The 27,920-nt window shown below is 34.9% G+C and overlaps 1 long non-coding RNA gene across 1 annotated transcript; it reads left to right on the top strand.

The window, feature by feature from the left end:
• On the top strand, positions 1–27,326 carry LOC138318112 (uncharacterized). Its single transcript, XR_011207839.1, has 2 exons — positions 1–834; positions 21,880–27,326. It is a non-coding gene; the product is annotated as an uncharacterized lncRNA (long non-coding RNA).
• The last annotated feature ends 594 nt before the right edge of the window (positions 27,327–27,920 follow it).

Genomic DNA, 27,920 nt, shown 5'->3' with positions numbered 1-27,920 from the left:
TGTATGTGTAAAGGGAGAATTTACGTGAAATGACACCGACAAAACATTGTCGTCCATAACCAAAGGGAGTATCGATTATTAATTGCCACGTGCGCGCGCGAAGATGGTCGCAGTATTTACGTGTGTGCCGCCGCGGCAACAGGCTGTGTCTCCAGCTCCTCTACAATTCTGATTGTGACAGTACGTCGCATGGAGGATCCAACGCTTCTCGCTCCTAATGCAATTCCACCGAGGGGATTATGGACACATCACACGTTCAAGATCACAGCAGCAAATGTCAAACGCAGAGAAATTCCGCAGTGCAGTTTTAGTTCATAGAACAACACGACCGATTGCAAGGTGTTCCGAGAGAACACACAGCACGAGGGATTTATATTTTATAAGCGGATATAGTTCTTCGAAGGCTAACAACAAGGCAAGGAGAAGATAAAATCTCACTGATTACTTTTGAATGTCGTGATAACATTTATATTGCAATACAACCAGTTGTTAACGACTCATGATTATTCGTTATTGCACTTTACATAGTGTATACGTACGATGAAGTTCTGTCATAACACTCTCGCGTGTGTGTGATATTACAATCGTTAGGATTATTTGAAGGACAGGCTTTTTGTGATGTAGGTAATTGACCATTAATCACACGTTCATTCACTCGTACACTGGGAAAGTCTGATTTGTGAACAGCTGGAGGGATACACAGAACGAGAAAAATGTATATTCACACTACTCTATCATAAGCCCAGACGAGTGGATGCCTCTGTTTTCTATAGAGGAAAGTCTGAACGTACTAAAATTGATCTGTGGATAACCTCGTAACTCGAAGAAAAGCAGGTATGTGTGAAAATTATAATACGCTCTTTAAAATTGTATTTTTTACGTTTAATTTTAATTTTATGCCATAGATTCCAAAAGAAAAGTAATAATAACAGCTAGGCGAGAGATGTGAATGCGTACCTCGAGTTTCACATTAAGTAAATTGATTCTTTATCAATGATGTATATCTATATATAGCACATATATTGAATGTTTCATCTGTCCGTAGCTATATACATACAGGCATATAATATATTTCTATATATTGACATATTCTCCATTACTACATGCTGCCACAAGGGCGATGGATATAGCTGAAAGCGCGTAGCCCGCTAACTATTGTAACGGAATACACATACAGTCCATAGAAATATCCGCGATTCATAAAATGTAGCATTGTTGCAGAGACATAATACATTTCCTGGTCATCACCGTGGCACATTTCCTGTGCTATTGGAATTCGATGACTGAATTACCACGGTATTGAAAACAAGCTGACATTAAATAGAATCAGCGACCTGAATATTGACGAATTGGCGCCTGCCTCTAACACTGTTTGCACTAGCCTTAGAAACCTCATTATAACCATGGCTCTTTTAATCAAATATGCATGTCAACTGTTGTCCTACATTGACATAAGATAGGCTAGATCATCTCTCTCACAACTTTGGTTAGGAAAATTATGTATTTAAACCTCTTTCTAACAAAAAAGATCACTTCCACAACCGTATTCCGATAGAATGTGAACGACTCTACAGTTGCTATTGTATTTTCCATATTAGCATGTACTTCGAGATATGTATCATGTTCTTTTGAGAACAAAATAAAGTATAGTAAAAATGCATAGACATTTTACCTTCCAGGAATACATTTGAACGTCCAAAGTTATGACTGATGATTGAGAGTATTGAAAGTATTCTATATTAAAATTATTTAGAAAACAATACCTTTTAAATCATGCATGTTATATCAACGACTTATTCGAGGACAATTTGTTCTCTTCTGTCTCAGCAATCCATACTTGTGTTATGGGAAGTTGGGGTGTGTGTGTGTGATTCTGATACACCTTTGTATGGTATATTTCTTCTGTATCATTGGAGGCTGCGGTATGTTAGTTTCTTTGTGATCGACCGTCGTATGCTGGATGCCCTTTTAAGGGAGGCTGTTGTATGCTTGTTTCTTTGTGATCGACAGTCGTATGGTGGATGTCCTTTTAAGGGAGGCTGTGGTATGCTTGTTTCTTTGTGATCGACCGCCGTATGCCCTTTTAAGTGAGGTTGTGGTATGTTTGTTTCTTTGTGATCGACCGCCGTATGCCCTTTTAAGTGAGGTTGTGGTATGCTTGTTTCTTTGGGATCGAACGTCGTATGGTTGGATGCCTTTTTACGTTATGAGAAGTTTGCGATATTGCTTCTTTGTGATATACCTTGGCATGGCAGACGTCTTTGATATATTGATAGTGATGGATTTTTTTACCTTGTGACCGACACTTTTATGCTTTTAAGCATTTTGTGTTAAGAGAAATTAGAAAAAGTTACTTCTTTGTGATAGGTCTTCGTATGGTGAATACCTAGCATTAAGCTTCAACAATTACTCGTCTTAAACACTCGATCAGATGATTTGCATATTATAAAAAAGTTGTCATTGACAATCTAGTGACATTTATGACGATAGTGTTACTGTGTCTATAATCATTTCTGATCTGTTGTATTCTATTTGTCATCTTCTTAAATATCTGTTAATATTCAAAGCATTCATTAAATCCATGCACTACATTATATTGCGGTAATTTTCGAGGTTTTTTTTAATGTTATGAAAATATTATGATTTTTAACATATGATTTGTAAGTGATTTGTATCAGTTTAAATGATATTGAAGTAAATTTAAAATCATGCTTTCTAAACTTTTTGCACTGCAAAACGTCACATTTCCAGTACTACCACTAAGACCTACATAACATCGATTAAGCTGTCTTCTTTTAATTACACGTGCATTTTTATCTGCCACGAAACGTCTTTGTTCACTCAAACAATTAATTCCCACCGGAATACTTCCCTTGTTTCTGTGGTTTCTTTAATCTTTAAGAAGTGTACTCTGACTTTGCGTTTGTAGCATTCAAGGTGTTTTTTGTTGCGAGTGAACGTTGATTAAATCTATTACTTCAGAAGTCCCAAGTTACATTCTCAGCCACACAAACAGTGTTAGACAAAGAATTCAATATGTAACATATTCTGACTCACGAAACAAATCAACACTTTCCCCTCAACGTGTAAGGAATGGAGATTCATTTCCAAAGCATTTCATGCTACATTTGTGACAGTTTTTTTCGTAATCGATTTGATGTGTACGAATGCTTTCTTATAGTTCCTGACCACTACATATTTAATAGAATAGTAGCGTGTATTGGGTACAGATGCACTAAGGATAAGGACGTTACGTTTTTGCGTACTAGACAGGACAATCGCCAAACCCAACACCGCCATCCCCATAAACTTAATCAACACCATTTAACCATCTCACCAAAACCACTTCAACTACCACCATCATCACCAACACCAAAACTACCTTCAACACATATTACAACAATATCCATAGTTTACTTCTGTCACAAAATCATCGTCGTCCTCTTCCTCCACCTCATTCTCCTGTTGCTGCTGCTGCTGCTCTTCTTCTTCTTCTGTTTCTTCTTCTTCCTCTTCTTCTTCTTCCTTCTTCTTCTTCTTCTTTTTCTTCTTCTTCTTCTTCTTCTTCTTCTTCCTATTCTAGTTCTTCTTCTTGTACTTCTTCTTGTACTTCTTCTTGTACTTCTTCTTCTTCTTCTTCTTCTTCTTCTTCTTCTTCTTCTCTTTCCTCATCCTCCTACTGTTCCACCTTTTCTCCTCCTTTTCCTCCTCCTAATCATTATCATTAGTAGCATCACCATCATGATTACCGTCATCATTTTTGTTTTCATCCATTCCAATATCATCAACTAGACGGGAAATCTTAAGCATGTTACAATTTACCGACACAATCATCTATACCACCACCGTTTCCACTACAACCACAACTAACACCATCCCAAACCTCAGCGCCACCATCAACACCACAAGCACAACCACCAAAATACCCACAACTCACAATACCACCTTCACCACAACAACCACCTGTAAAATCCTATCAAACACTAGCTGGTTACATAATCCATCCATCATCACTATTTAATAGCACACATGACCACGTGTTCGTGATACGATAATCATGTGACCAGCCGGCTAGGTTCCGGTCTTTTGTCGTTCTGATATATGGGACCACTCTAGTTTGTGACGGGCAGGATCTTCCCCTGTCTGACCTAGAATCGTGGAATCAGAATGATGGATGTCCTGATGAGTTTGCTTGTGAACTTCAGACTGTTTAGTGGTCGACCTCAAGCCAGGTGTGATGATGATAAAATGGCAAGTTTAGAATTATTGATAAAAGAAGTGATTACGTAATGGAAAAATTCGACTTTGAATACATACTGTAGATAGAAAAATATAAATGTTGATAGATGAATAAACTTTTTTCTAGATGCAAGCCATGATGATAAAAGTGTGGTATATCCATTTATTTCGTTAGAAAACTGTTTAAAGAACAATATATGTATGTCTGTATTAGTTTCTTTTGAGGTAAAGATATGTATTTAAAACACAATGTAGTTCTTAATGGCACCATTCTCACCAATGGCACGAAGATGAATCCTTGATGATATTCATTATGATCAGCAAAAGTCGTTGTAGATCAGTTACCTTCAATGGAGACTTATTTATGTAGATTTGTACTGGGTCCACATTAGAGGAATGTAGTCCATTCCTCTTTGATTTTACTTGCTACGTCAGAGATAAAGATACAACAAAAAACCTCTTATATATGCACACATTTCCTACAAATTTGCAAAAAAAACATATATATCACCTACCTCAAAAGAACACGACCAAACTCTAGTAGGAAAAATAACAACATTGGAAGAAGTTTAACAATTTGCTAACTGCGTCTAATCAAATGTTTTACCAAAAAACAAAACATATTCATATATCCAGATTTATATATTAAATGAACTTGGACATGTATCACATAATATAAATTAGAATTTAGTGTTATTTCTCACCAGTGGTTTAAAGAGAAAATGTCCACTCGGCTATAGCATAACCTAATACCTAATTCAAATAACATGTTTTCTCGACTTGCATTACACAACATTACTTTGAAATTGATTGATAAAACTAGGTTGAAGCGTCAGTTTGATGCTGGTAAAATTAATATCTTCTATGTTACACAAACGCTTTAACCCGGTACTAAAATCTGTCGTCCCGGGGGACTATCATTTGTTACCTCCCGCGTAGAAGAGCTCTAAATTAGTCTAGTTTTGTTGAGAGCACGGAGCATCATCTACATTTACCCAGAGTGACAGGAAATCGATACCAAGCGGCTGATGCTGTCTCTTACTCACAGCTAACATGCTTTTTCGGTTCCGTATTCCCTCTGGCATTAGTTATATAGTGAAATAAACGTAGTCTTTACCATGAAGTCACGTAAATACGCCCGAATCTGATCTCATTGTGACATATAGTAATTACGAATCTGGTGGGCTAAAGTTGCTTTATTTTCCATTTACCAACACAACATAACCCTGGGTATTTTCAACCAATTTGGGTAGTGTTTCCCTTTCCTTATTTCTGCAGCATTTTTATGCATCACCAATGCTATCTACCTAAGCAAATAGCAGACGACAGGCTTGGTTAACATTGTTGGAGATGATTTTAAAACATCGACCAAAAGCTGTATAAACTTCCCAAAGAATAAAGATGTACTTATGATATACATATTCCTTTTCAAATACATTCTGTATATGTAAATATAGGGGTATAACGCATGTCCAGAAGATGATGTAAACATTTGCAATTACCACATTTTCTAACCCTACTGGTGTAGACATTTAAGAAATGTGCCTACTTCAGTCGTTGAATAACCTTTAAGGCATGCTCCTTGATGACACCATGTCAACATTGGTGGACTATGGCCATTGCCAGTTAGCATTTACGAATGATTCCCCCGTTGCCAGTATACTATTACCAGATGTGATGGGCCACTCACTCTTACCTTTGATATATAGACACAAGTGTCACCCTTTACCAAGGACACAGAGCATAAGTGAAGTGCAGTTTTTCAAACCATGTATACACATTCAATTTTAAACACATTCATGGGGCTTTTTTTTAAATTTAGCTTGCAAAATGTCAGTGGCTGGCAACTGCGACCCCCACTTCCTCGAATTCGAAGTCACGGAATTAAAATAAAAGTAAGGGATATAATAAAGTATAGAGATTAGCAGTGAAAAGATTTGGGATGCAATGAAGAACAAGAAAAAAAAACGAAGTTGGATGTTGGATAGATTATTGGAAGAACAAAATGCCTAGAAGTTGCCATGTTTGGTGTACCATGAACCACACGGATGTACTGTAGTGTCAGTCAATATCCTGCGTTTTCTCCCCCAGCTATTACTGTGAGACAGGTTGATTGCATGCTACACTCCAGAGAAAACTACTGGCACTGTTATAAGTATGTCGTATTTAACACTACACGCCGTACTCAAAGTTAGTCTATTTAACAACTGGAACAACTCCCCACAAAAATCGATGGCTCCGAGGTCGCGTACAGTTATTCACATTGAGTCGTGTGCTATTGGCAGTGTATGGGAACTCACGACATTTTAACTTGAAATTAAACTGACAGTGTCGTATTTTATATCTGCTTTTTTCAATCTGTTGTAGAACCGATTTAAAACGATTTTACGTGAAGAAGAGAAACAAGTTATGTACCTAGATCGAAAGCGTTTCTAGAGTGATATGCAACTGTGAAATGCTAGAAATAATAGAAGCGCTTTTCATTCTTGTTCATTTCAATTTCAATTTTTTTGTATCGTGGTTGGATCAACGCTTATGGTCTAAATTCAACAGTCATCATCTTTTCTGATGCTTCTGGTAGAAAATTACAATATTGAAATTGATGATGATGATGCTGATGATATGATGATGATGATGATGATGATGATGACAGATGTACTGATGTTTGAGGGTTTTTTTTTTTTTTTTTTTTTTTTTTTGTTACGCCCCATAAGCAACGTATAGTAAGTTTAGGAAGGCTGGGTACCAGGTATAAAACCACCGACCTACGATAAGTATGCAGTAGGTCATTTGGATACACGATAACTGTCCTATGTGTGTTGCGAAAATGACACCCAGAAGTAGAGGGCTAGTGATAATGTATCAGATAACCGAACACAAAACGCCGTCGTGTTCATGATATTTACAAAAAAACGTTTTGATTTTTGGATTGAGACGATATATAAATGCAAGCCCTTCATCTATAGCATTTGTATCTATCAACGTTACAAACCAGACACTTTTACGCATGTGCGTGTCAAGAATGATCTCACTTAGCAGTACATTGAATATTTTATAACATGCGTTCCAACAACCTTAATTTGTAGCCATAACCAAATATGATTATTCGTGATCGTGATATTTGGCCTTTATAAAGATAATAATTACCTACATTATTTCGACACAACAATATATGCGATGTCAAATGCTGATATTTGAAAGAGACCATGGCTAGAAAGTGCTCTTAAGCTTTTAGCATCGCTTTGTCTGACTTCCAATTCCTAAAAAATCAGGAAGCAATAAAACTAATGCTGAATGTTTTAAGACCAATGCGCGTGCTATCTGAATCTATAAAATGCCTGGGAAATGTTGTCTTCCTTCCAGAGAACGGACGCCTTGGGACAAACGGAGAATGCCTTGACGCCTACCTAAAACCCACAACTCTGCAATTGCATTTTCCCTTTTAATGGTCCGTCTTGCTTTTTCACTCTGAAAACGGCATTAAACGCTTAGCAGACTATTCTAGAATTGCAGAATTTAATTTATTTGACAGACTTCAAGACAAGAAGGAAACAAAACCTTCCTGTTTAGTGGTCGGCATACCCTAGAGAATAGATACCGCATGCTTTCATTAATGATAAGATTTTGAAGTCTACATGGTATATACTAGATACATACAAATGAATGGATTGTAATGGATAGACGCGGCAGAGAATCGAAAAGATTCGGCAGTTTTTAAATGCCGTTCACAAACCGCACGCTTGTAAAACATTTTGTTGCATGGAGAATTGATCATGGTAATGGTCTAATTCTAAGGACTGCCTCTCTATGTATGGAGTGTGATGACTGTTTAACGTGTGTATGCATTTTAGGAGACTGCTGTATGTTCGTGTCGTTTTAACAGAGTTCCGATATTCAACAGATATTCAAACCATTTTGGATTTAATAACTGAAATCAACGTAAATAATTAACAAATAAGCATATATACTCTCAACAAGCCAACCATGTAACGGAGACCGATCCTGATAAATCGAATCTGTTAATTGATCGTCGATAAATATCAAACTAAAACAAACCATGCTTTGTATAGAAAATATTTTTTTTTCTGAAGATGGGTTTTTGATATACGAAGTCAGATTGATAGTTCGCACGGAATGACGATCTTAACTTGTTTAGGGCTAGACAGAACAGTGCTTCTCACAAAGCATTCACATAGCGGAAAAGTAGTCCGTATATGTTGTCGTTACGTTCTCAAGCTTGTGGAAATCACATGTAGCGTAATTTTTGTATTTAATGAACATTTTTTATTCTTTTGAAGACATTTATAAACAGATTCATGGTAATTTTAACCGCAAAAGAAAGAAAATGAAATCTAACATCGCTCTGACTAATCATCGTTTGTTGAACATGCGCACTGTTGACATTTTTGACTGCTCTGTATAATTGTAAAAAGAAGAAATATACTCCTATAAAAAGCCTTTTATTGTCAATGTCTGACTTGTGTTCTCTGCAGAAATAGAAAAAAGTCGTCATTTTTATTTTGGAAATTTTGAATAGACATGATTTTAGTAAAATAAGATATTTTGAAATGCATCCAATATTCAGCCAGGCTCGATGTATCGTCCTTCAAAAGATTTATTTACCGTTGAGAGTCCACAGAATTCACAGAATTTCTTTAAGCTTTGACAGTAAACAATGTACAGGCTCTGGAAGACATCAGACTCGTTGGAGGAATGCTAATCATCGCATTTTAACTTCACGTAATCAACTTCATTCGATTTGTATTTCTAGTAATTAACGTCAGGGAAACTGATTAAATTTGTTCGAAGTGCGTGCCTGAAACGAATAAAACTGTAACGTGATCTAAATACCGAAATTTAATACTGGCACGAACATGAGATGTGTTAAAAACCCTTTATCATTACAAATATGTCGATTGGTAAATATTCACAATGCCAGGAAGCAGTTCCATACATGTTAAACACGTAGCAATCGTTAGTTTAGACAGAAACATGAATCCGGGCGCTAGGAATTGATTTCCTCGATATTAAGGGCTAAATTATACACCGAAACCAACAAATGTTTGTATAACGTACCAGGCCATGATTGATTGGTGTCGTGCTGGTTTCAGGGGTCGTCTGTGCGTCAATTAAACAGTGGGAGGGCGGAACGTGTTGACTTATGAAAAATTCACTACATTTTGTGTTGTAGACAGAGAACATCTGGTGATGGATGTTTTTCCGTTTTCCCTGATATAATCATCCAAACTCCTTTAACGGCATCGTGGAATAGATATGTTAGCATTAATGTTGTTTCATTTATTTTCATGCTGGCGTAAATTCGCGTGAAATATGCATTCATAAGCATCTTCCTTTACCTTATGCGCGTATGCATCAGGATTATACACCTTTGCAATTGAACTTTATTTACAAAATACTTTAATTTGAAATGCAGAACAAAACAACAACTTTAGACGCCATGTTCCTTACTAGACTGGCCACCAGCCACTACGTTGTTGATACGATTTTCTCAGCAGAGCTCACCACTAGATGATCTCCCCTTAGTATGAAACTTGGAGAACCAGACATGAAGTAAAGACAGAAATAATCATAATCTTAATGAAGTTTTAATATTTTAGAAACTGGTGGCCAATCTAGTATCTTAGAGTAGGTGCATCCATAGTTCTTTGTTGATTTAGACGGCACTCGAGAACATTGTACAAATGAATAGAACGTAGGAAAATACTCGTCACAGACATTGACAATGATACAGTTTTTTTTTACTTTGGAGTTAAATAATATGCATTAGAAACATCTAAAGAGTGAATGTGATGTGTTCTACCGAACATCAAAAAGCTTACACAGAAAGGTGAAACGAGTAACCATAATATGCATTTAAAATTTGAGCACTAAATTCGATTTGACAGTTAGTTATCTGTTTTGGATAAAGACAAATGCTGTTGGTTTTTTTCTATCAACTCAGGTAAAACAAAATGTTTTACCCTTTATTGATAAAGGGATTTCTTTATTTGTATAATACATTTTCCTGCGTCCTTGATTGCGTTCCCTACATACCCACAAAGTGTAGCTTGGTGGAATTGCATTGGTGATGAAGTGTTACGATTGACATAAGAGCTTCCATACGGATTTGTATTTACGATTTGAAATAAAATGAACTCTGATCGAATTTCTTTGATCGATTATTTTATAAACATATGTTTACTTTCTGTAAAACTGATGAATAATGAGTAATCCCAAAAGCGACATAAAAAACACACTTTAAAGATGTATTTGCTGAGCATGCCTACAATGGCCACAGTGCACGTGACCTGCGTCACGAGGACCCTTGGCATGTATAAGTGTATCTAGCCTGTCGCAAGTTTATCGGATTTGGGCTACTTCACATATATTTCTGCAATTGACATACCATGGTTCTTAAAGTTGTAATCAAATTGTCTTAGGATTGACAGATTAAGCCTGTTGTAATGAATAGATGTGTATTAATATGTGAAGAGTGTTATGGTATTGATCATAATATTCTAATCTATTTCATTCCATCAAGGTGGTATAATCGGTTTCGGCTAAGGACTTGAGAAACATGTTTTACCTTATTTGTTCCAATCCAAGAACGGTAGAACATTAGACCAAATATACTCAATGTCATGGTACTGTAACTAGAATGGTGATGGAAAATTAGTAATGATGTACTGATTTTAATATTAAATTTTATTAATATTTACGTTAAGAGTGGATGCAAGAACTTTATGGTGACTGTGTTCTAGGAATTTAAAGGAGCGGTATCAATGTAAGAATGATGACGCTATTAGCGACAGGAGATTGAGCGAGGTATTAAACTATCGGGTATCAGAATTATAAAAATAGTAGTTACGTTCGTCGGTTGAGAATATGACGTCATATAAACAGTCATGGTTATTTGTTGACGATCTCCGCTGTGTGTAATGCAATGCGCCTGTTTTTGGAGACTGCAGTATGTTCATGTTTCTTAATCATTGAACGTCATCCATTTGGCATTCATAGCCAATATGAATGCCACCTGAACAGAGGCAAATTCCATTAAGCGCGCTAACCCTTGTAGAATTTAATGTAATGACTTCTGGCTACCCCTTCGGTCTACTTGGGCGATATAGCACCGTATGGACCTCAACAATGGTCCATAATTAATATTTATGGGGACCTTTTTTCATAACATTATGTCACTGAAGCTTACCCTCATAGACGCCGAACATTCGAACAACACACTCTACTCGGTCATATGATACTCAATGTACAATCCAGTCGTCCCAGTACTTATGGTGCATACAATGGTTTTGGTTAAAACAGAGCAACTAAGTGTAAAAGAAGGGAGACGAGACAGATATTAAGAGACAGTAATGAGGATATGTAAATTAAGTGATAATGATGATGACGATGGAAAACGAAGAGAGGGTGTGTAGATAAGTGGAAGCGGGGACGAGGGTAGGAAATGAATACATGATGCGCATGGAAGCGATAACGAGGATGGAGATAGGAAATGGAGAAAAGATATGTAGAGAATTGGGAACGAGGATGGGGAAAGGGAACAAAGATATGATATGTAAAGAGGTTGATATAAAAATGGAAAATGAAGGGAGATTCTGTAGAGAAGCGTTAACGAGAATGAGGACAGGAAATTGATAGAACACATGTAGAGAAGTGGAAACGAGAATGAGGACAGGAAATGAATAGAACACAAGTAGAGAAGTGGGAACGAGGATGATGATTTGAATTGTCACCATAGAGGTGTGCTAACGAGGATGTTGGTATATGTAGGTGATGAAACAGCAGTACAACGGAGAAATATCAAACACAGTTTCCTGAAACGATATGGACGTTCAGAGGATTTTTAACGAAGATGATTATGTGTATAATTACAAAGACATTTAGAGAAATGCTGACGAGATATGGAGTAAAAGAGTGACAACTAGAACGAATAAATTCACTTGTAACGAGTATGTGTGCACGAGTGGTGATATGAACGGTAAGATATTGCATCAACGATGTGCAGAAGTGTTGAAATTGTAGCCGAGAAGATAAGAAAATGCACTATTAATATGCAGAAGAAGCGATAAAGATGAGATTAAAAAGCCGAAGTAACTAAAATAAAACAAGGTAGTTTTTCAAAGTTATTAGCTCCCGGTTAAAAGCAATAGATAAGGGCCTCGTAAAACGGCTATTTTATTGGTTTCCAACGGTTTATTAAATATTGATCGACCCTGGCCTCAAAACGTACTTGCTGTACTAGAACAAAGTGTCATGAACCAGGATATTGTTAATTGTTTAGCTATTGGTTGATGGCAGATGAAGTTGTCATCTGCTTGTATTTGCTTTCAACCTATCGTTTGAAGGCTTCCATCCGTTCATTTGTAGACAACAACCCTTGAAGATAAATTTGCTGATCAAAGTACATTTTTGAGAGACTGTATTTGAATCATTCTCACAAAATCACAATTTAGTATTTCACATCTAACATTAATCTTCCCGTGTTATGTATGTTTCAATCTTTCAATGTTATTAGGTCAGTATATTCCACGACCAGCTACACCATTTGGTAAAGGTTTTGAGGAGGTTTAGCGGTATAAAGCTGGGTTTGCTTTTACAAAAGACTTATTTTATGTTATTCAGAGGATGCGTAGTTTTATGGTTTTTTTTTTTTTTTTTTTTTTTTTTTTTTTTTTGGGGGGGGGGGGGGGTGAGTTTTGGATTTTTGGAGGGGTGTTATAAAGCCTATGTGGACGTAACAACATGGCTATCGACCACTCACTTACGGTACTTGCAATCATTATAGCAAAAAGTCATTTTAGCTCTGCATTAATGACTTACGTGATTAACAATAATAATATTAATTAATGTCACGAGTTATAAATGACGGGATACATTCAACTTCACTTTTAGTATACAACATATATCTATAACCTTTGTGATATATATCCCTTCATACCCCACCTTAAGTCAATAACGATTGTAAAAATGCGAGTACGTCCTGCAGCCGAATCAGACACATGTTTAACATTATGCAATCCAATATGTTGCGTGATAATCTCAAATAAGCATTCATTGACTTATGAAAATGATAATAGGATGGCCGAAAAACTGTTTTATCATTATTCTTATCTTTAGTGATTGAAATAGTATATTAGGAACAAGAGAACCAACCCAATCATCCCCTTTGATGAATCGATCAGACGGAGCTACATTTTAGAGGTTAAAGCGTCTTTTAATTTGATTGTCTGATAGCTGGACATTCGATTAGAATACCATCTATAATCATGCCCATGCCTTGCGCCTAATGTGTAGAAACATTCTATTTTACTAGCCAAATATATCATTACAAATTACAGTAGCGGTCCATCCTAGGTTTAGTCTAATGGATCTACTCCTAGTCGACCCGCATTAACAGAAGGTCGTATACAGCACAGCATCCGTTATAGGATCAACCTTGAGCGTAATAAGCAAACAAACCGCACCACACCATTGACTGTTCTCTCAATCGTAACTAACTCAAGTTAATAGACTGCATATATATACTAACTCAGGACACGGAAATGTAACAAGGATCGAAGTTGGAACATTTATCTTCAAGTCATTACGATCGTTAAGCTTTCATCGTGGTATGAATGAGCCTGTTCGGCCGATGTTTTTACATTTCGTTCCATTAAACATTCATCGCCGTCATCATTCCTCCGTTAATGTCATTGGCTATAATGATTAGCATACGTTTTGCCTCAGTGAAGCACGCGCTATTTCTCTGTAAATTATTCAGTCTCTCGATTCGTTGGGGACTCTGTCTGGACACGCGCCAAGGATTAACGTTGGGGATAATCAGAATAAACTCAATTGTTAAGCAGTGTTGGAGAACATGCATCAGTGAGCGATGTGCATGTAACATCTGCACAGAGTAGAAATAGTATTTCAACAGCGGTCAAGCTAAAATTTAGAGAAATACTGAAGACTTTACAAGACAAAACTTAATACAAAATAACGTTCTAAAGACTAACTTGCTTGATACGAAGTGAATTCAGATCCTCGGTTTTGGCTTCGTTGTATTCATACGTCTTTGAGAAACGTTTAACACTTTGCTTATAACGAATTATCTTTTGATACCAAATGACACCGTGTGAATAAGCCGAGTAACTACGTTGATTTGGTATGCTATCAGTCAATAGCTTTAATTAACTTAACTCTAAAGCGAATTTCTGTTGAAACGAACTATTTCTCCTGGTCCCATGGATTTCATTTTACCAATGTTTTACTGTATTTGCCTTGACGGGTTGTCACTACATTTCAAGTTACACCACAGTCCTGTTTTTTAGACGTTTCGTGTTGTCATACAATGGTTCTATGCTATCACAGAAAATTGGGCTATGCAACTATCGCCCATTACTTAAAACACTGTTCTAGTGCAATACAGGCATATTTGTTAACGTCACGGTCGGCGTAACAAAAGATTAACTGAATTTATTTTAAGTCGAAGTTGGGAAGAAGACATAGATTGACTATCAATAAGATACTGAATAGATTCACTCGTAACCAAGAGCAATAGGAAAATAAAAGTAAATATCTTTTTAGACAATTAATGTCTCGATTTTATTAAGATCTTGTTAGATGCTAACTTTAAACAAAAAAGAACAGAAAAACGCCGCTTATGTTTGCGGAACCGAAGGTTCCAACTTGCTTGCACATGATTAAGTAGCCGTGATAATATCGTTGGGTGTTAAACGCGACATTATGATCAAATAACCAGTTCTAATTTTCTTTGAAGTTTATCAAGTAAAATTTGAGGCTTATTATTCGATTAGCATGTACTAATATTTGTATTAAGCGATAAGGCGATATAGCTTGACATACTTCCCGTGTGATGCTTTTATAATCTATAGATTCAGGTTTTGTATATTGTTTCACCTTTGATGCCATTGTTTGTCAAATTGGGAATAGATGGGTTTATCCACAAAGGCTTATTTTAATAGATTATTCATAACGTTTCGACTCCCATTATCCCGAAGCCTTTAGTAAGGTTCTGTATATGTTTCTGCATGAGAAGCCTTGCATGTTCACTTCCCAGCAGGTGTAGCGAGTGTCCTATGTCAATATACGGATGTGTAGTAAACAGTTAAACGACAGACAGACCTGGTAGGGGACAGAGTGATTCAGGTAAGGCTATATCGGTATGGATCTTAATGGTTATGGATTGATACATACATGTGCTGGGATATCTTAAACTATCGAGACTGGGTAGGTGAATACTAGTAATACATACTACATTGCGTGTTTTGTAGCAGTTAATAGGATTTTCGTTGCTTCCAAATAGGAAGGCGGTATATAGAATATTGAATTGTAATTAAATAATACTATAATGTAGCATGTAGTGATATGAAAAAGTAGATTTCAATTTATCCTGCAACGGTCACACATAGTGACGGATAACTACTGTTTAGTGAATGAATCTTTCCTAAGTCTAGCACCAAAATAAACCTTGTATTGTAATATACTTAGTATGTATTCTCTATATACTAATCTAGTATAGAAATGATATTGTACAGTACACATAATATGTATAAAACCTGCTTAAGTGAAAACCTTTATAAAAAGACTCCCTTAGTTAAGTTGACCATGCTATTGGGGCCCTAAGTAGTCAATTTCAATACAACCTGACCTGTGTATACCGACAACCTGATTGGTAAGACAATTTACCGGTATAGACAGGTCTTGTTGTATATAGTAGTACACTGTATAAAGTATAGAAAGAGTGTTTTTGTCGGTTTGAATTTGCATACTAATATCTAAGTATGTCTGATGTCGTATTTCATGCCGTCGTTTTGGCTTGTACATTAAATTTTCTTCTTCTTGTCCAAACACTACACAGTCAGGCTTCATTAATGCAAAAATAATCTCTATTACTGCAGTTCAAGGTAAGTGTTTTTGGTTTGAAATACATTGTAACTCATTGGAGAAATGAATGTATAATCAAATAGGTATTGAACCTGAAAGACGCAAAATAGTACTTCAGCTTATATCATAAGGCCCTTTTGTATTCGTTATTATTAATAAGTATGTGGTTCAGCTCTGGTATTGACATTTCTATCTATGGTGGGGGAAAAAAAGCAACAGTAATGCTAATTGTTGTTCAAAAAACTATTTACTATATGACGCCATGTCGCATTCGTCCTCAGCGGGGGGGATCCATCTACATGAATATTGTCATTAAGTGAAAAAAACTACAATTACAAATATGTAGGGTCGATGAACGGCAGCATGATTGTGACAATATGAAGTCATTGTCGGGGAAAATGTTGCAAGGCTTGTTTTTCGTCACTATTATTCCATAGTTGCATGCATATTAATGAAGTTAATAACAAACAAAACATAAACCAATCGATATCATCGTATTAGTAATGGTAGAAACCATTTTGCTTTGTAAATACGCTATTTGATATATGCATTTAATGTTGATATTAGTACAAACTTTCGAGAATGTAATTCGTATAACTGTTTGTATTAGCTTACGCGCATCACTTAATCGCTAATGTTACTTTTTTGTATTTCATTTGCGCAAAATAATATTTGCAGACTACATGCGTTGCGAATTCATACAACCTTTTTTTCTGTATCACTCAATGATTTTTTTTCGAAGTAAAATATATATATGTTTGCAAGTACATAATTCTGAGAATATAACGAGAAATAATCATCATGTCAACGAAGTTGTTCAGATCAATCAACAATTTCAATGCTCGTATTTTGACGTCGGATTATCGCATGAATTTCCCATAAACGATGAAAAAAACACAATTCATTATTGCCCATGATTAACATATATTTGTAGCGGGTCGAACTTCATACCAGGAAAGTACTATATCTAGCTCCACTCTATTCGGTCTCATATAAGCAGTAGCATTTCCTTTGTTATTATTTTATCATTGGCGCTAATTTTATCGTGTGAAAGACAATATTTGTCGTCCATTCGAAAGGAAATAGTCAAAAGACAACATACCTGATATCCACTACCATATTGGTGATTAAATTAATGCATTCAAACGCCGTACTTGTTATCGACGACAATAAAATCCATAAATACACTTTGCAATCGTGTTCAAAGTTCAAGGTACAATGTTGTAATTTTTTATTTTAGACTGTAGCATATCGATGATAAAACGTTTTTACTGAGTTTTCTTAGATTTCTAAATGTTCTTTTCGTCCGAAAGTTGGGAGTCCAATACATAGTGATTGTAGTTATTATGGAATGATTTGTACGCATGTGGTTCATAGCCTGGAACTCCTGACTCCAAAATCAACTATTGCGAAGCACTATATTAATAGCACATATAAAACAAGGCAATGCCATTTTAAAGTTGGAAATAGCTTATGATTAGAAATATGTTTAATGTTTGAATGTGAGTGGTAACGTTCACACGTCAGTGTTGTCAGGACACAGAAATCAAGTGCATGTTAGTTTTTACATGGATATATAATCAATAGAAATGTTTGCTTCCAGATAGCAACATTTAATAGAAAGTTCATGAACTATTTACCAATATTACCAGTAAAAACAGGGACCTTACTTTATATGTTCACAGTCACCCAGGACATATCTCAATACACTGGTGATCACACTATAAACACGTATAAAATGACCAATCATTTATCTTGTATTTTGATGTTTAAATAAAATGATCTTTCACAGTCACTGACAGCTGGCATAGAGCCCTCATTGTCTTGTAGCTAGTCGTAAAGTACATTTTATAGTCGTAAAGTACATTTTATGTTTATAATTTGACAGAATTTCTTGTTCAGGCTGTCTTTATAAGCCATTAGCAGTATATTAAGTATACGCTGTCTTGTCGTTTGCACAAAAAGAAATATCGGTATCGGATTTAACGAGTTTTAAACGAGTTATTGTTCTTTATTGACCTGCGCTTGTGTATCAATAATTGCGACACATACCGGTGTTACGGGCATTGTTAAGCTCTCAGTTAAGTAATCCCTAGCACATTCACCTTAAAGGAATGTAAATATCTATAAAAGACAGCATATGTGCATTGATTTTACGTCGACATCTGGTTGCTGGGACTTGATTTCCCCGCGGATTGATATATCAGACTCTCAACACTGCTTAACATTTTCAAGGTGACTTTACAAAAGTATCTTTGGGGATTTGTTTAGGTGTTCAGGATGTCAATATTTGTTCTTTATCAGATAATGTTTGATGACAACGTGTATTGTTTCCGTGAAGTTAATATTGATGAAGATATCTCATTTTCATAATTGGAAATCGATCCAAACACGTTATTTCCTATATATACACTATGTACGAATATACATATATACAATAATTAGATATATATATGTACATAATGTATTGCACTTGATGTCTTGGGGATGTTGTTGTCTTTGTTTATGCTATTCATAATATATATTCTAAACAAGTGATCTACACTCTTGTATGTAACACGTAACTCTATCATGCACAGTGGACAGTGTGTACTTGCTGAACCAGTAGCACAAGCGAACCATTTTATTTTTTCTGTTTCATCATGCTAGTCACATGATGCTTACAGAATTTAAATTTTTCCGTCCTGTGCAGTCTTTCTTTTAAAGGTCCAATATAGGTAACTTTTGACTAAACTGTATATTGGTCTTCAAGCTGTAAATATAACTCATAGCTAATACAGGGTCTAGGTCAATGTATGAGAATCAAAGTCTTCCTCAAAGTGGTCAGCACTCGTGTATTTACATCTGACGGGGCAGTGTTCGGGTGATTTTGATCGAGGAAAGGAAACTAAATTAAATTAATGTCTTACACTCACAATGCAGTGGTTAGAGGCGCAAGTTTTCCTTGCCGATTAATCAGACTGTTGGATTATTCTTGAAGAGACAATCTTGTTGAAGAGATGGTTTGGTGATGAATGCTCAAAAAAGTTTATCCTTGTTGAGACGTTTTGGGCATAGAGTGAGATTTTGTGTTAATGAAGGGATGGTTTGGTGGGGCATTAGTTAACGTCTCGACTGCGTGTGTCTTCTTCAAATGCAGTAGTATAAAACAGGTCCATTCCCCTAAACTACCAAGACCGCAAAACATACACCAGCATAAATAAGCAACAGGGACATCGCGGCGGAGATATTGGAATCGACAGGAATTTACGACTATCAAAAAATCCCTCATACGCTTGAAGGATTACGACTTTCTAGAAGAATAACAATCCAATTAGGATATTGGAGCTAAAGGTCCTTCCAATTCCAGTAATTACGTGCGCTTCTTTGGCCTCTATAGCTCTCGGGGTGTTCAATTATTCCGGATAAATATCTTTATCCTCATTTAAACGCAGGTCAGTCCCAATTGGAATCCAAATCAGATTCACGAGTGTTTTTTGAGGCTTCTATTCCAATAGGGATAAACATCCGCATGAAATGTCAATCAATTAATCTACAATCTTACCAGATTTGGGGTTTTCCTTAGGGAAAGGGGTTGGGGGGAGTAGGTTCGGGGGAAGGGTTGTTCCAACAAGAGATCATAGTGGTCGTGTGTATTTTAACATAATTATTTTCGAAACGAAGAAATTAATTAAATGGATATTTTGTTATTTTATTTTTGAATCATTGCAATCTACTGAAAGCTGACATTTACTTTTAATTAACTACAGGGGAGGTTTAATGTGTTTTAATTGTAATGATTGTGCGATCGATTTGTTTCATTACAGGTAATAAAATTTTAAAATAAATATGAAATTTTGTTGAAATATTCATTATATATATATTCATAGTATTCAAATTGAGCAAATTTAGTGGGATACTATTGCACTCTCTCTAAGTTGCCGCATTGTTTGTGGGCCTCATATCTCCATAGCCTCATGATGCTAACTTGCGTCAGACAATACAACAAAATATGGCAGATTTATAAACATAATGATCAGTGAGCTGAAAAATCTATAATACATATGTAAATGCTTATACAGCGAGCTAGAAAAAGGACAGTGTGTCATAAATCGATAGAATTAGACTGTGTATGAAATAGACTGTGGACATTAATTCATTTTGTGGAAAGCAAACATTTGATATATGAGAGTGATAAGCAGATAGAGACAACAGGATAACTGCCTTCCGAAAAACAAATGCTCCTGATGTTGCGCATGTGCTTATCATAAAGAATGTTGAACGATAAAAATTATGAGATATCACTATTGTCACTTATATCTACACCAAATGTGTTGCGAGAAAAACCGTAGAAAGTTCAGTATCGCGTGCCATCTTTGAGTACATTTATACTTAAAGATGCTCCACAGCCGACAGAACATAAATGGTATTCATTATTTGAACAACAATTGGTGTTAAATCGTGTATATATATGTCTAATTAACACAAAAAATAATATAAAATAATTTATTTTGCCTTTAGTGCATGCGAAATCAGTACATCATTCCATAAAGGATAGAGTGCGACGGATTCTTTTCCGGATGCAATTAATTATTTTTGATATTTTTTACTTGAAGTAAAATTAGAAGCTCTAATTTTTCAACGATGGTAATGGTGTAAAGTAAGTAACTTTTGTAACTGAAGAAAAATACCAAATCGTCTGCTGCTGTTTTTGACAGTGAAAAAATACCATTTGTCAGCGGTGGAGCATCTTTAAGATACGATATCATTAAAGCTACATAATACAACTTTTATATCTCTATACAATAATGAGCAATGGTGTTTTTTGTTTCAATACGCATGTTTGAAAGTTTTGTTAAGAACTTTTAAAAACCTTTTCAAACATTGACGTTTATATAACCCATTCAAATTACACCTTATTCGTATTGCTAATGCAAAAAAAAAAAAAAAAAAAAAACATATATAATGGTGTAAAATGGTTGTCACAATGATATTAATTCCAACTTATCAATAGGTTGATTAGTATTTTGAATATTTAAAAATATTAACGAAAAATATTAACGTAACTCCTACTTAACTGTTGCGAATATGTATTACGTGCAACCATCCATGGCTGATGACGGTTCACTGAATACCTAGATTTACATTTATGATAGTCCTTCGTTTGCATATCTGGATACTTCCATGAAAGTATCGCTATGAATACTTATTTTGCGAATAGCTCATGCAGGTATTCGCGGGAAAAAAAATTAGGCAGTCTGTTTCTGGCAACTACTGGGTATTTTTGAGAGTATGGATATTACAAGTACAATGTAGTTTTGTTGTTGTCAATCTGTCATGCCTCTCTAATGAACGCTTCTCCAAAACAAACCCTATTAAGAACATACATTCACCACAAACAGACAGGCGAAATCAGTATGTGCTATAAGTATATAGTGAGTATCGTCATCCTTTCATGAATGTCCAAAATATCAATAAAATCAAGATCGCCAATCACTTGGGATTTATCTTCAGTATTGCCTAATATTGACTTACTTTCCATGAAAATTGCCAAAAAGTAGATGACTGGAAACCTATAAGCTTATCTAATTATACAGATATTTTCCTTTATTTTATGTTTGAATGGTGACCATAGATGTAGTACAATCAAAACACGTCCTTATACGAGTAAACGTACTTATTTATTACGTAATTTCACACAAAATGGCTGCATTTTAACCGGTGTATGTTTCTGAAGCATTTCTTTTATATTTACAGATGACTTTTGATGGGAAAGACTACAACTGCCTTCTTCATCATGGATCTTTACACTTTGGAAATAACCACTTTCTATTGGATAATAATTATCTGCTCCAGCATTATTGTCCAATCACATGCTTCGTCTGATCTGAACTTGGCAGCCGCCATTCCATATGATATTGTTACTCCCTCACCTAAAGACCCTATGAACATCATACCTTATATGGTAACGACCGCGTCCCCCAATGAAAATGATATTCTGAAAGTCACGTGGGAAAACAGCACAACATCATCCATAGCAATAAGTTGGAAATTTTCAAAAAGTTACAGAACAAATGGCACTTTCCTTGGAACACGTTTGGAATATTTCTTGAAACATGGGAAGTTCAGATCTCACATACTTCGGCCATCAATTCACTCATTCGTGTTTGAAAGTCTCAAGGTTGCTACGACTTATAGATTTTGTGTTACTGCTTTTGAAAGTGTCACTGACGGTTTGACGAGTGACACCCTAGAGCATGCGCGGTGTTTCCGGTTACAAACCATCCCTTACATCCGCCGTGACAGTGTGCTTATCCTACTGCTTACATTAAGCTATTTCCTGTTCATGGGATGTATAGGATATTCACAATGGCGCCGACGGGTTGCGTACATTCGGAAGAGAGTTCGACGCGCATGTGAAAACTCTTCGGAACCCACCACGCCTGTTTTACGATGGAGAGAAGTGGAAGAACGACAGCGGCTATGCTTTCCTAGTTCCATAGAGGAACCACCTCGAGATCTCTGATTTAATCGAAAAATACGTATTCTATGACGACATCGTTACGTTATACGTAGACGCCATGATATCAGATCTCATTATGTAGACAGCACGTGACTACATAAACACATGACGTCAGAAGCTCACGTGGTATGTTTAGTGCCAGGGTACATAATTTGTTTCATTTACGTATCTAACTATTACCATCAATGCGTTATTTATATCGATCATTTATTTCCATGATGTTTGACTTCATAGTGACGTCATAGGTATGATCAGACGTATTACGTATTGTTTTTAACGAGAGTGAGATATCGTTATAGCTAATGTTACTGCTGTGTGCTCTTTATGATGCATGTTTGTTTGAAACTTTTTATTGTATATCAATCATCATTATCAAATAGTGCTATTAGTATAATGTATTATATCCGTAAGACTTGATAAAGTGTATGTTAAAGATAGTCTATGATGTACAAGTATCATATTTATTCATATTTGATATGCTAATTTTGTCAGGGAGAAGGTTTCAGTCTGCATTTTGATTTAATATTCGCACAAAATGTTAACCATATTTCTAACGCCTTAATGTTCGATATGTCAATATGATGATGGTAAAATGTCAGCAAGCCTGTTTCGTCCTCCAGTTGTATATTGCCACATAAATATGACAGATGAAATGTGTGATTGTAACCTAACTTGATACGGGCTTATTTCGTTGTAACCAATCTTTGATCTGTTTACGATTTACAAAATAATTGTTACATTTTAAATAAATTTCATTTTCATTTTCTTTATCTTCAATGGATTAATCTATCTACCTTATCTTCAGAAATGAATGAGAGTCATTTCCCCTACGTTTTATTGGTGTCTTTGGGAAGATCTGGTTGTGTAAAAGTTTGAAACTTGCTGTCAACAAAATACACGATTGCCAGGAAACAAACTTTCAATCATAACATCAGTTTAATATGATAGGAATGAACTGTTGAACTTACATTAATATATCTTTATACATGGATCATATTTATTAGTGATGAAATGCAGAAATTTCTTTGATTGTTTCCATTTTGCCGTGTTCTATGAAATTAGCCTACTTATGTATCTAGACATGATAAAACAAGTGTATGTACTTTCTACAGTTTGTTCATGTATGTCTAATAAGAAATCTCAGTAATAAGATTTTGAAATGTTTACCAGATATTCGATCTTCTAGTGATTCAAAGAGACCAAATTGTTATATTTATGTATTGATATACATAATGCTAATATGCTTTGCTTCACATTTGATTTTTTTTTATTTCAGTGCAATTTATATTATCATCATTGTGTTGTGTTCACAAAACCTTTTTCTCGATATTTTTGAAGAACAAAAACTGAAGTGAATTTTCAAATACAACCTTAATAATCAATCTTAAGTTTATAATTACATGCTATTGGACAAATTAAAGTAAATAATGCGATGCAATTATCCGCCTGAATATCAAATAATTTTTGCTGCCAATCGAATCTACTTGTACGCTGGGCCGACAACTATAATTTTGTTCTCAAAAACAGTTGGCAATAATCATACGTTTACTGCATTCAGCAATGAGACGAAGTCTCAGATTTTGATTGGAAACCGATGTTTGAAATGTCAATGCTTATTCGTAAGAACTATGAAGTAGTCTGTGTGTGTAGCCTCATGTAGATCATAATTCATTAATGTTTCGAAGAAATATGCAATTTAGAATGAGAACAACAATCTCGTCTCGTATTGTAGAAAGTGGTCTCATACATATGTATTTGTGCATTGTTATTTTATCTCTTGTTTTTTTATTATGGATAGAAATATATATATGTACAGTTGTTTATTGACAAAAATGTATGATTTTATTGACTATTTGTGCAAACAAAATAGTTCTACTTATGGATCCCAGTGGGTTTCATTTTCAACCAATACTAATTAAAACTCGATTACAAGATCTCACTTATCGTGACCATTAATATGCGGTTACTAAGGTTGTGTGCGCATGTCACATATGTTTCACCATGACAACAGGACGACGCCCTTGGAAATCCGTATTTGCATATTACAGAGTTCTATATCTTCCTAGTTGTTTCGTCAATACTTTGTGAGCAAAACTTATGACGCTCTACTCATAGAAACATGACGTAACAATCGATACCTACCTGAAAGGGCAGCTTACTCCGTAATATGCAAATATAGAATTCGGATATCCCAATATCAAATATCTCTTATATCCTGCTTTAGTTTTCATCCTATTAGATACATTGTAGTTAAATAATTGTACATTGTATATTGTATGTATGTGCATTTATATCATCATTTATATGTGTGCATATCGATTATTTGTATAGAATTGCATGTTTTACTGTCCGAACGAACAACTTTTTAGCAAAACAAATAAGCGTGAATGGGATTTAGAGGGTGTCAAAGTGAGACTGTAAGAATGACAAATCATGGAGGAATATGTGGTTTAGCCTTGCAAAAATGCACTTATATAACGCTGTGACAGGGACACATTTTCATTTGATGATGCTAATCGTGCGTCGACGTCTATATATACCGAGACTAAGTTTGTTTTGTTACCACAAGTTCACCTAAATAATTTTGTTGTCATTGTTGACATAATATTAAATATTTTCGGAAAATGCTGTCTGTATACAAAATAAATTTTGGATGGGATGGAAATTTGTCCTCAGTATACAAATTAAAAGAAAGTGAAAGATTAAACTGAGTCGGTTGCACTGTACTTTTAGTTTTGTATCAATGAATGATAACGTTAATATGTGAAAATTGCATATTAGTATTACAAACTGAACATTACTTAGAAGCATTGTTACTATTTATGGATGTTTTGTACAGCACAAATGTATTCATATAACACTTTTATAAATTTGTTGACTAAGATGTCTGTATCTAAAAACGAAGCAAATGTTAAGTATATATATAAAGTTGTTGGATAATGTTGGTGTACAAGTATTGCATTTGTGATTATGAATCGTGTATCGTGAATTAGAACTTAGCAGTTCAATTTGTTAATTGCGTTTTTACAGGTTGGATTTAGATAATAAAATGTTAGAAAATAAGAAATGTTTCCGTTAGAAAATACGCAATGTTTAAGTTTTTTCTTATTGCTAGTACATCGCCATTATGATTTACCAGAGTTATTTCCCTTAGTTTCGCTCCGTCAGTACTGACGGAGTAAAACGAAGGGAAGTAACTTTGCTAGAACTGAATGGTTGAGTGCAAACATACTATATTACATTATGACAAACTGTAAATCGGTTCTTATTTCCATAACTCTCTGGTCAAAGAAAAACAGTATTACAGTATGAATTTATAATCGTATTATATAGTTTTATTATATTTTCTTACAATTAGTATATACCGTATGTAAAATACTTTTGTGAGCACATTTTATACCGTAAAGATTATATCAATATTCAACACAAAATTGTTCGAGATTTCGTTACTTTTGCAAATTATATGAATAGTCACAATAAAACTTTTCCTAAACAAATATTTGAAATGAAAATTAAATTCAAAAAAGTTTGAATTCTACATGTCTTATTTAAGTGATACAAAAATTAATTATAATTTGTGCAAATAGATTCTTCAATAGGGTTTTATCTGTATATAACAATACTACCTGAGTTTGGATCACATTTCAGTAAGAAATATGTTGTGTATAACCATGAGTTTTCATGATAATCTCTATCTCACATACAGCTACGTCGACTATAAAACACAATTATTTCAAAAGGTTATTTTAAAATTATAAAGACACGCTGTAGTCTAATTCTAAAGTAAAACATAGATTTAGATTATGCTTCTTTTTAATTCCATTGTATCTATTCATCTTATTTTGATTTCTCAGAAAATCGTTGATATTTCAGGGACCAGTTTCACGAACATTCCTTAAAATGAATCCCTTAACTTTGAATTCTCCACAAGAAAGCATTGCAGATTTTAAGAAAGGCTCCTTAACTTAAGATTGTTTCCTTAACTTCTGTAATGCTATCCTGTGGGGAATTTCAATCTAAGGGATTCCTTAAATTATGGAATGTTCACGAAACTGGACCCAGATCGCACGGAACCCATGCTGATCAGCTACGTATATGCTAAATGGTCCAATGGCGGTAGTTGTCCAAAGCCACTGTGGTTGACATTTTACACATGAAAGATTAACTTTCTTGTTTTAATGTTTTGTGTCGTTGATAAGAGGAAAGAAAAATGTGAAATATTTTCCTTTGAACTCAATTATAAGATCATGAAATACACTATTGGAATAAAATCAGTGCGGTAAAAACTATTACGTCATCATTTTATGTGTACATTCACCAGACCATGGTAAACACTCTGTAAAATTTTATGAAAAACACATTATGTTTTCGAAGTGAATCATCCTTTCGAAATAAAATCGCTTGGTGAATTTACGACCTGAATTCTTGTCCGATTCTTGCTTCAAATTTTTCTGATTATTTTTCCATTCTGCATAATGAGGAAGATATTCAGTACAATTTGCAGCAAAAATAGGACCACAACGCGGGTCGAAAATTCACCCAGCAATATTACTTTAAAAGGATAAATCACTTTGAAATTTGGAAAAAAAAATAATGTGTTGAATTTGGTAATGTATAGGACATGTGTCCTTATGTGTATCAGTGGAATTCTAATAGTAATAAACTTCATTTATCAATTTTGTTGTTGTGTTTGAGTCTGTTTATATAAGTACATGAATATAGAAAAATGGCTAAAGTAATCGTTTTAGTCGAAACGAACTTCGGATTAGCTAATTCCTCTTCAGAGGAGGGTCTATACATTCATAGCAAAGTGTGTAATACACATCTTGACGTTATTCAGTGTTGTAGAAACAAACTAGCAGTCGCATTTTAAAGAAAACCGTATTCTCCACAATCATTAAAATTCATAGGCACATTTGTACGAAACAGCGGCTAACCTTACGATCTCTGAGTTATTCCAGGAAGAACCATGTCGCGCTGCTACCATTAAAATTTCATGGCGTCTATTTCCAAGTAGGATAGAAATAAACTTTTAAAAAAAAAGCTTCTAGTCTGTAAGATACATCGACTTTTTGGTAAAATCGATAAAATAGCCGTCACAGTTCTGAAAATGAACTCGCAAATGAACGCTGGGTGATTTGTAATATTTGCTTGATTTTGAATACATCTCCACATTCGGTTTTTTATATATATATCATTTTGGCCTTGATGCAAGTGATTTTTTAATTTTTGGTTTCTGTTTAATTTTTCTCAAACAAACAAAAATCAATAACTT

The sequence above is a fragment of the Argopecten irradians genome, chromosome 1 (assembly GCF_041381155.1).
Source record: "Argopecten irradians isolate NY chromosome 1, Ai_NY, whole genome shotgun sequence".
Lineage (NCBI taxonomy): Eukaryota > Metazoa > Mollusca > Bivalvia > Pectinida > Pectinidae > Argopecten > Argopecten irradians.
The sequence above is the reverse complement of the archived record's forward strand: the minus strand, read 5'-3'. Positions and strand labels throughout refer to the sequence as shown.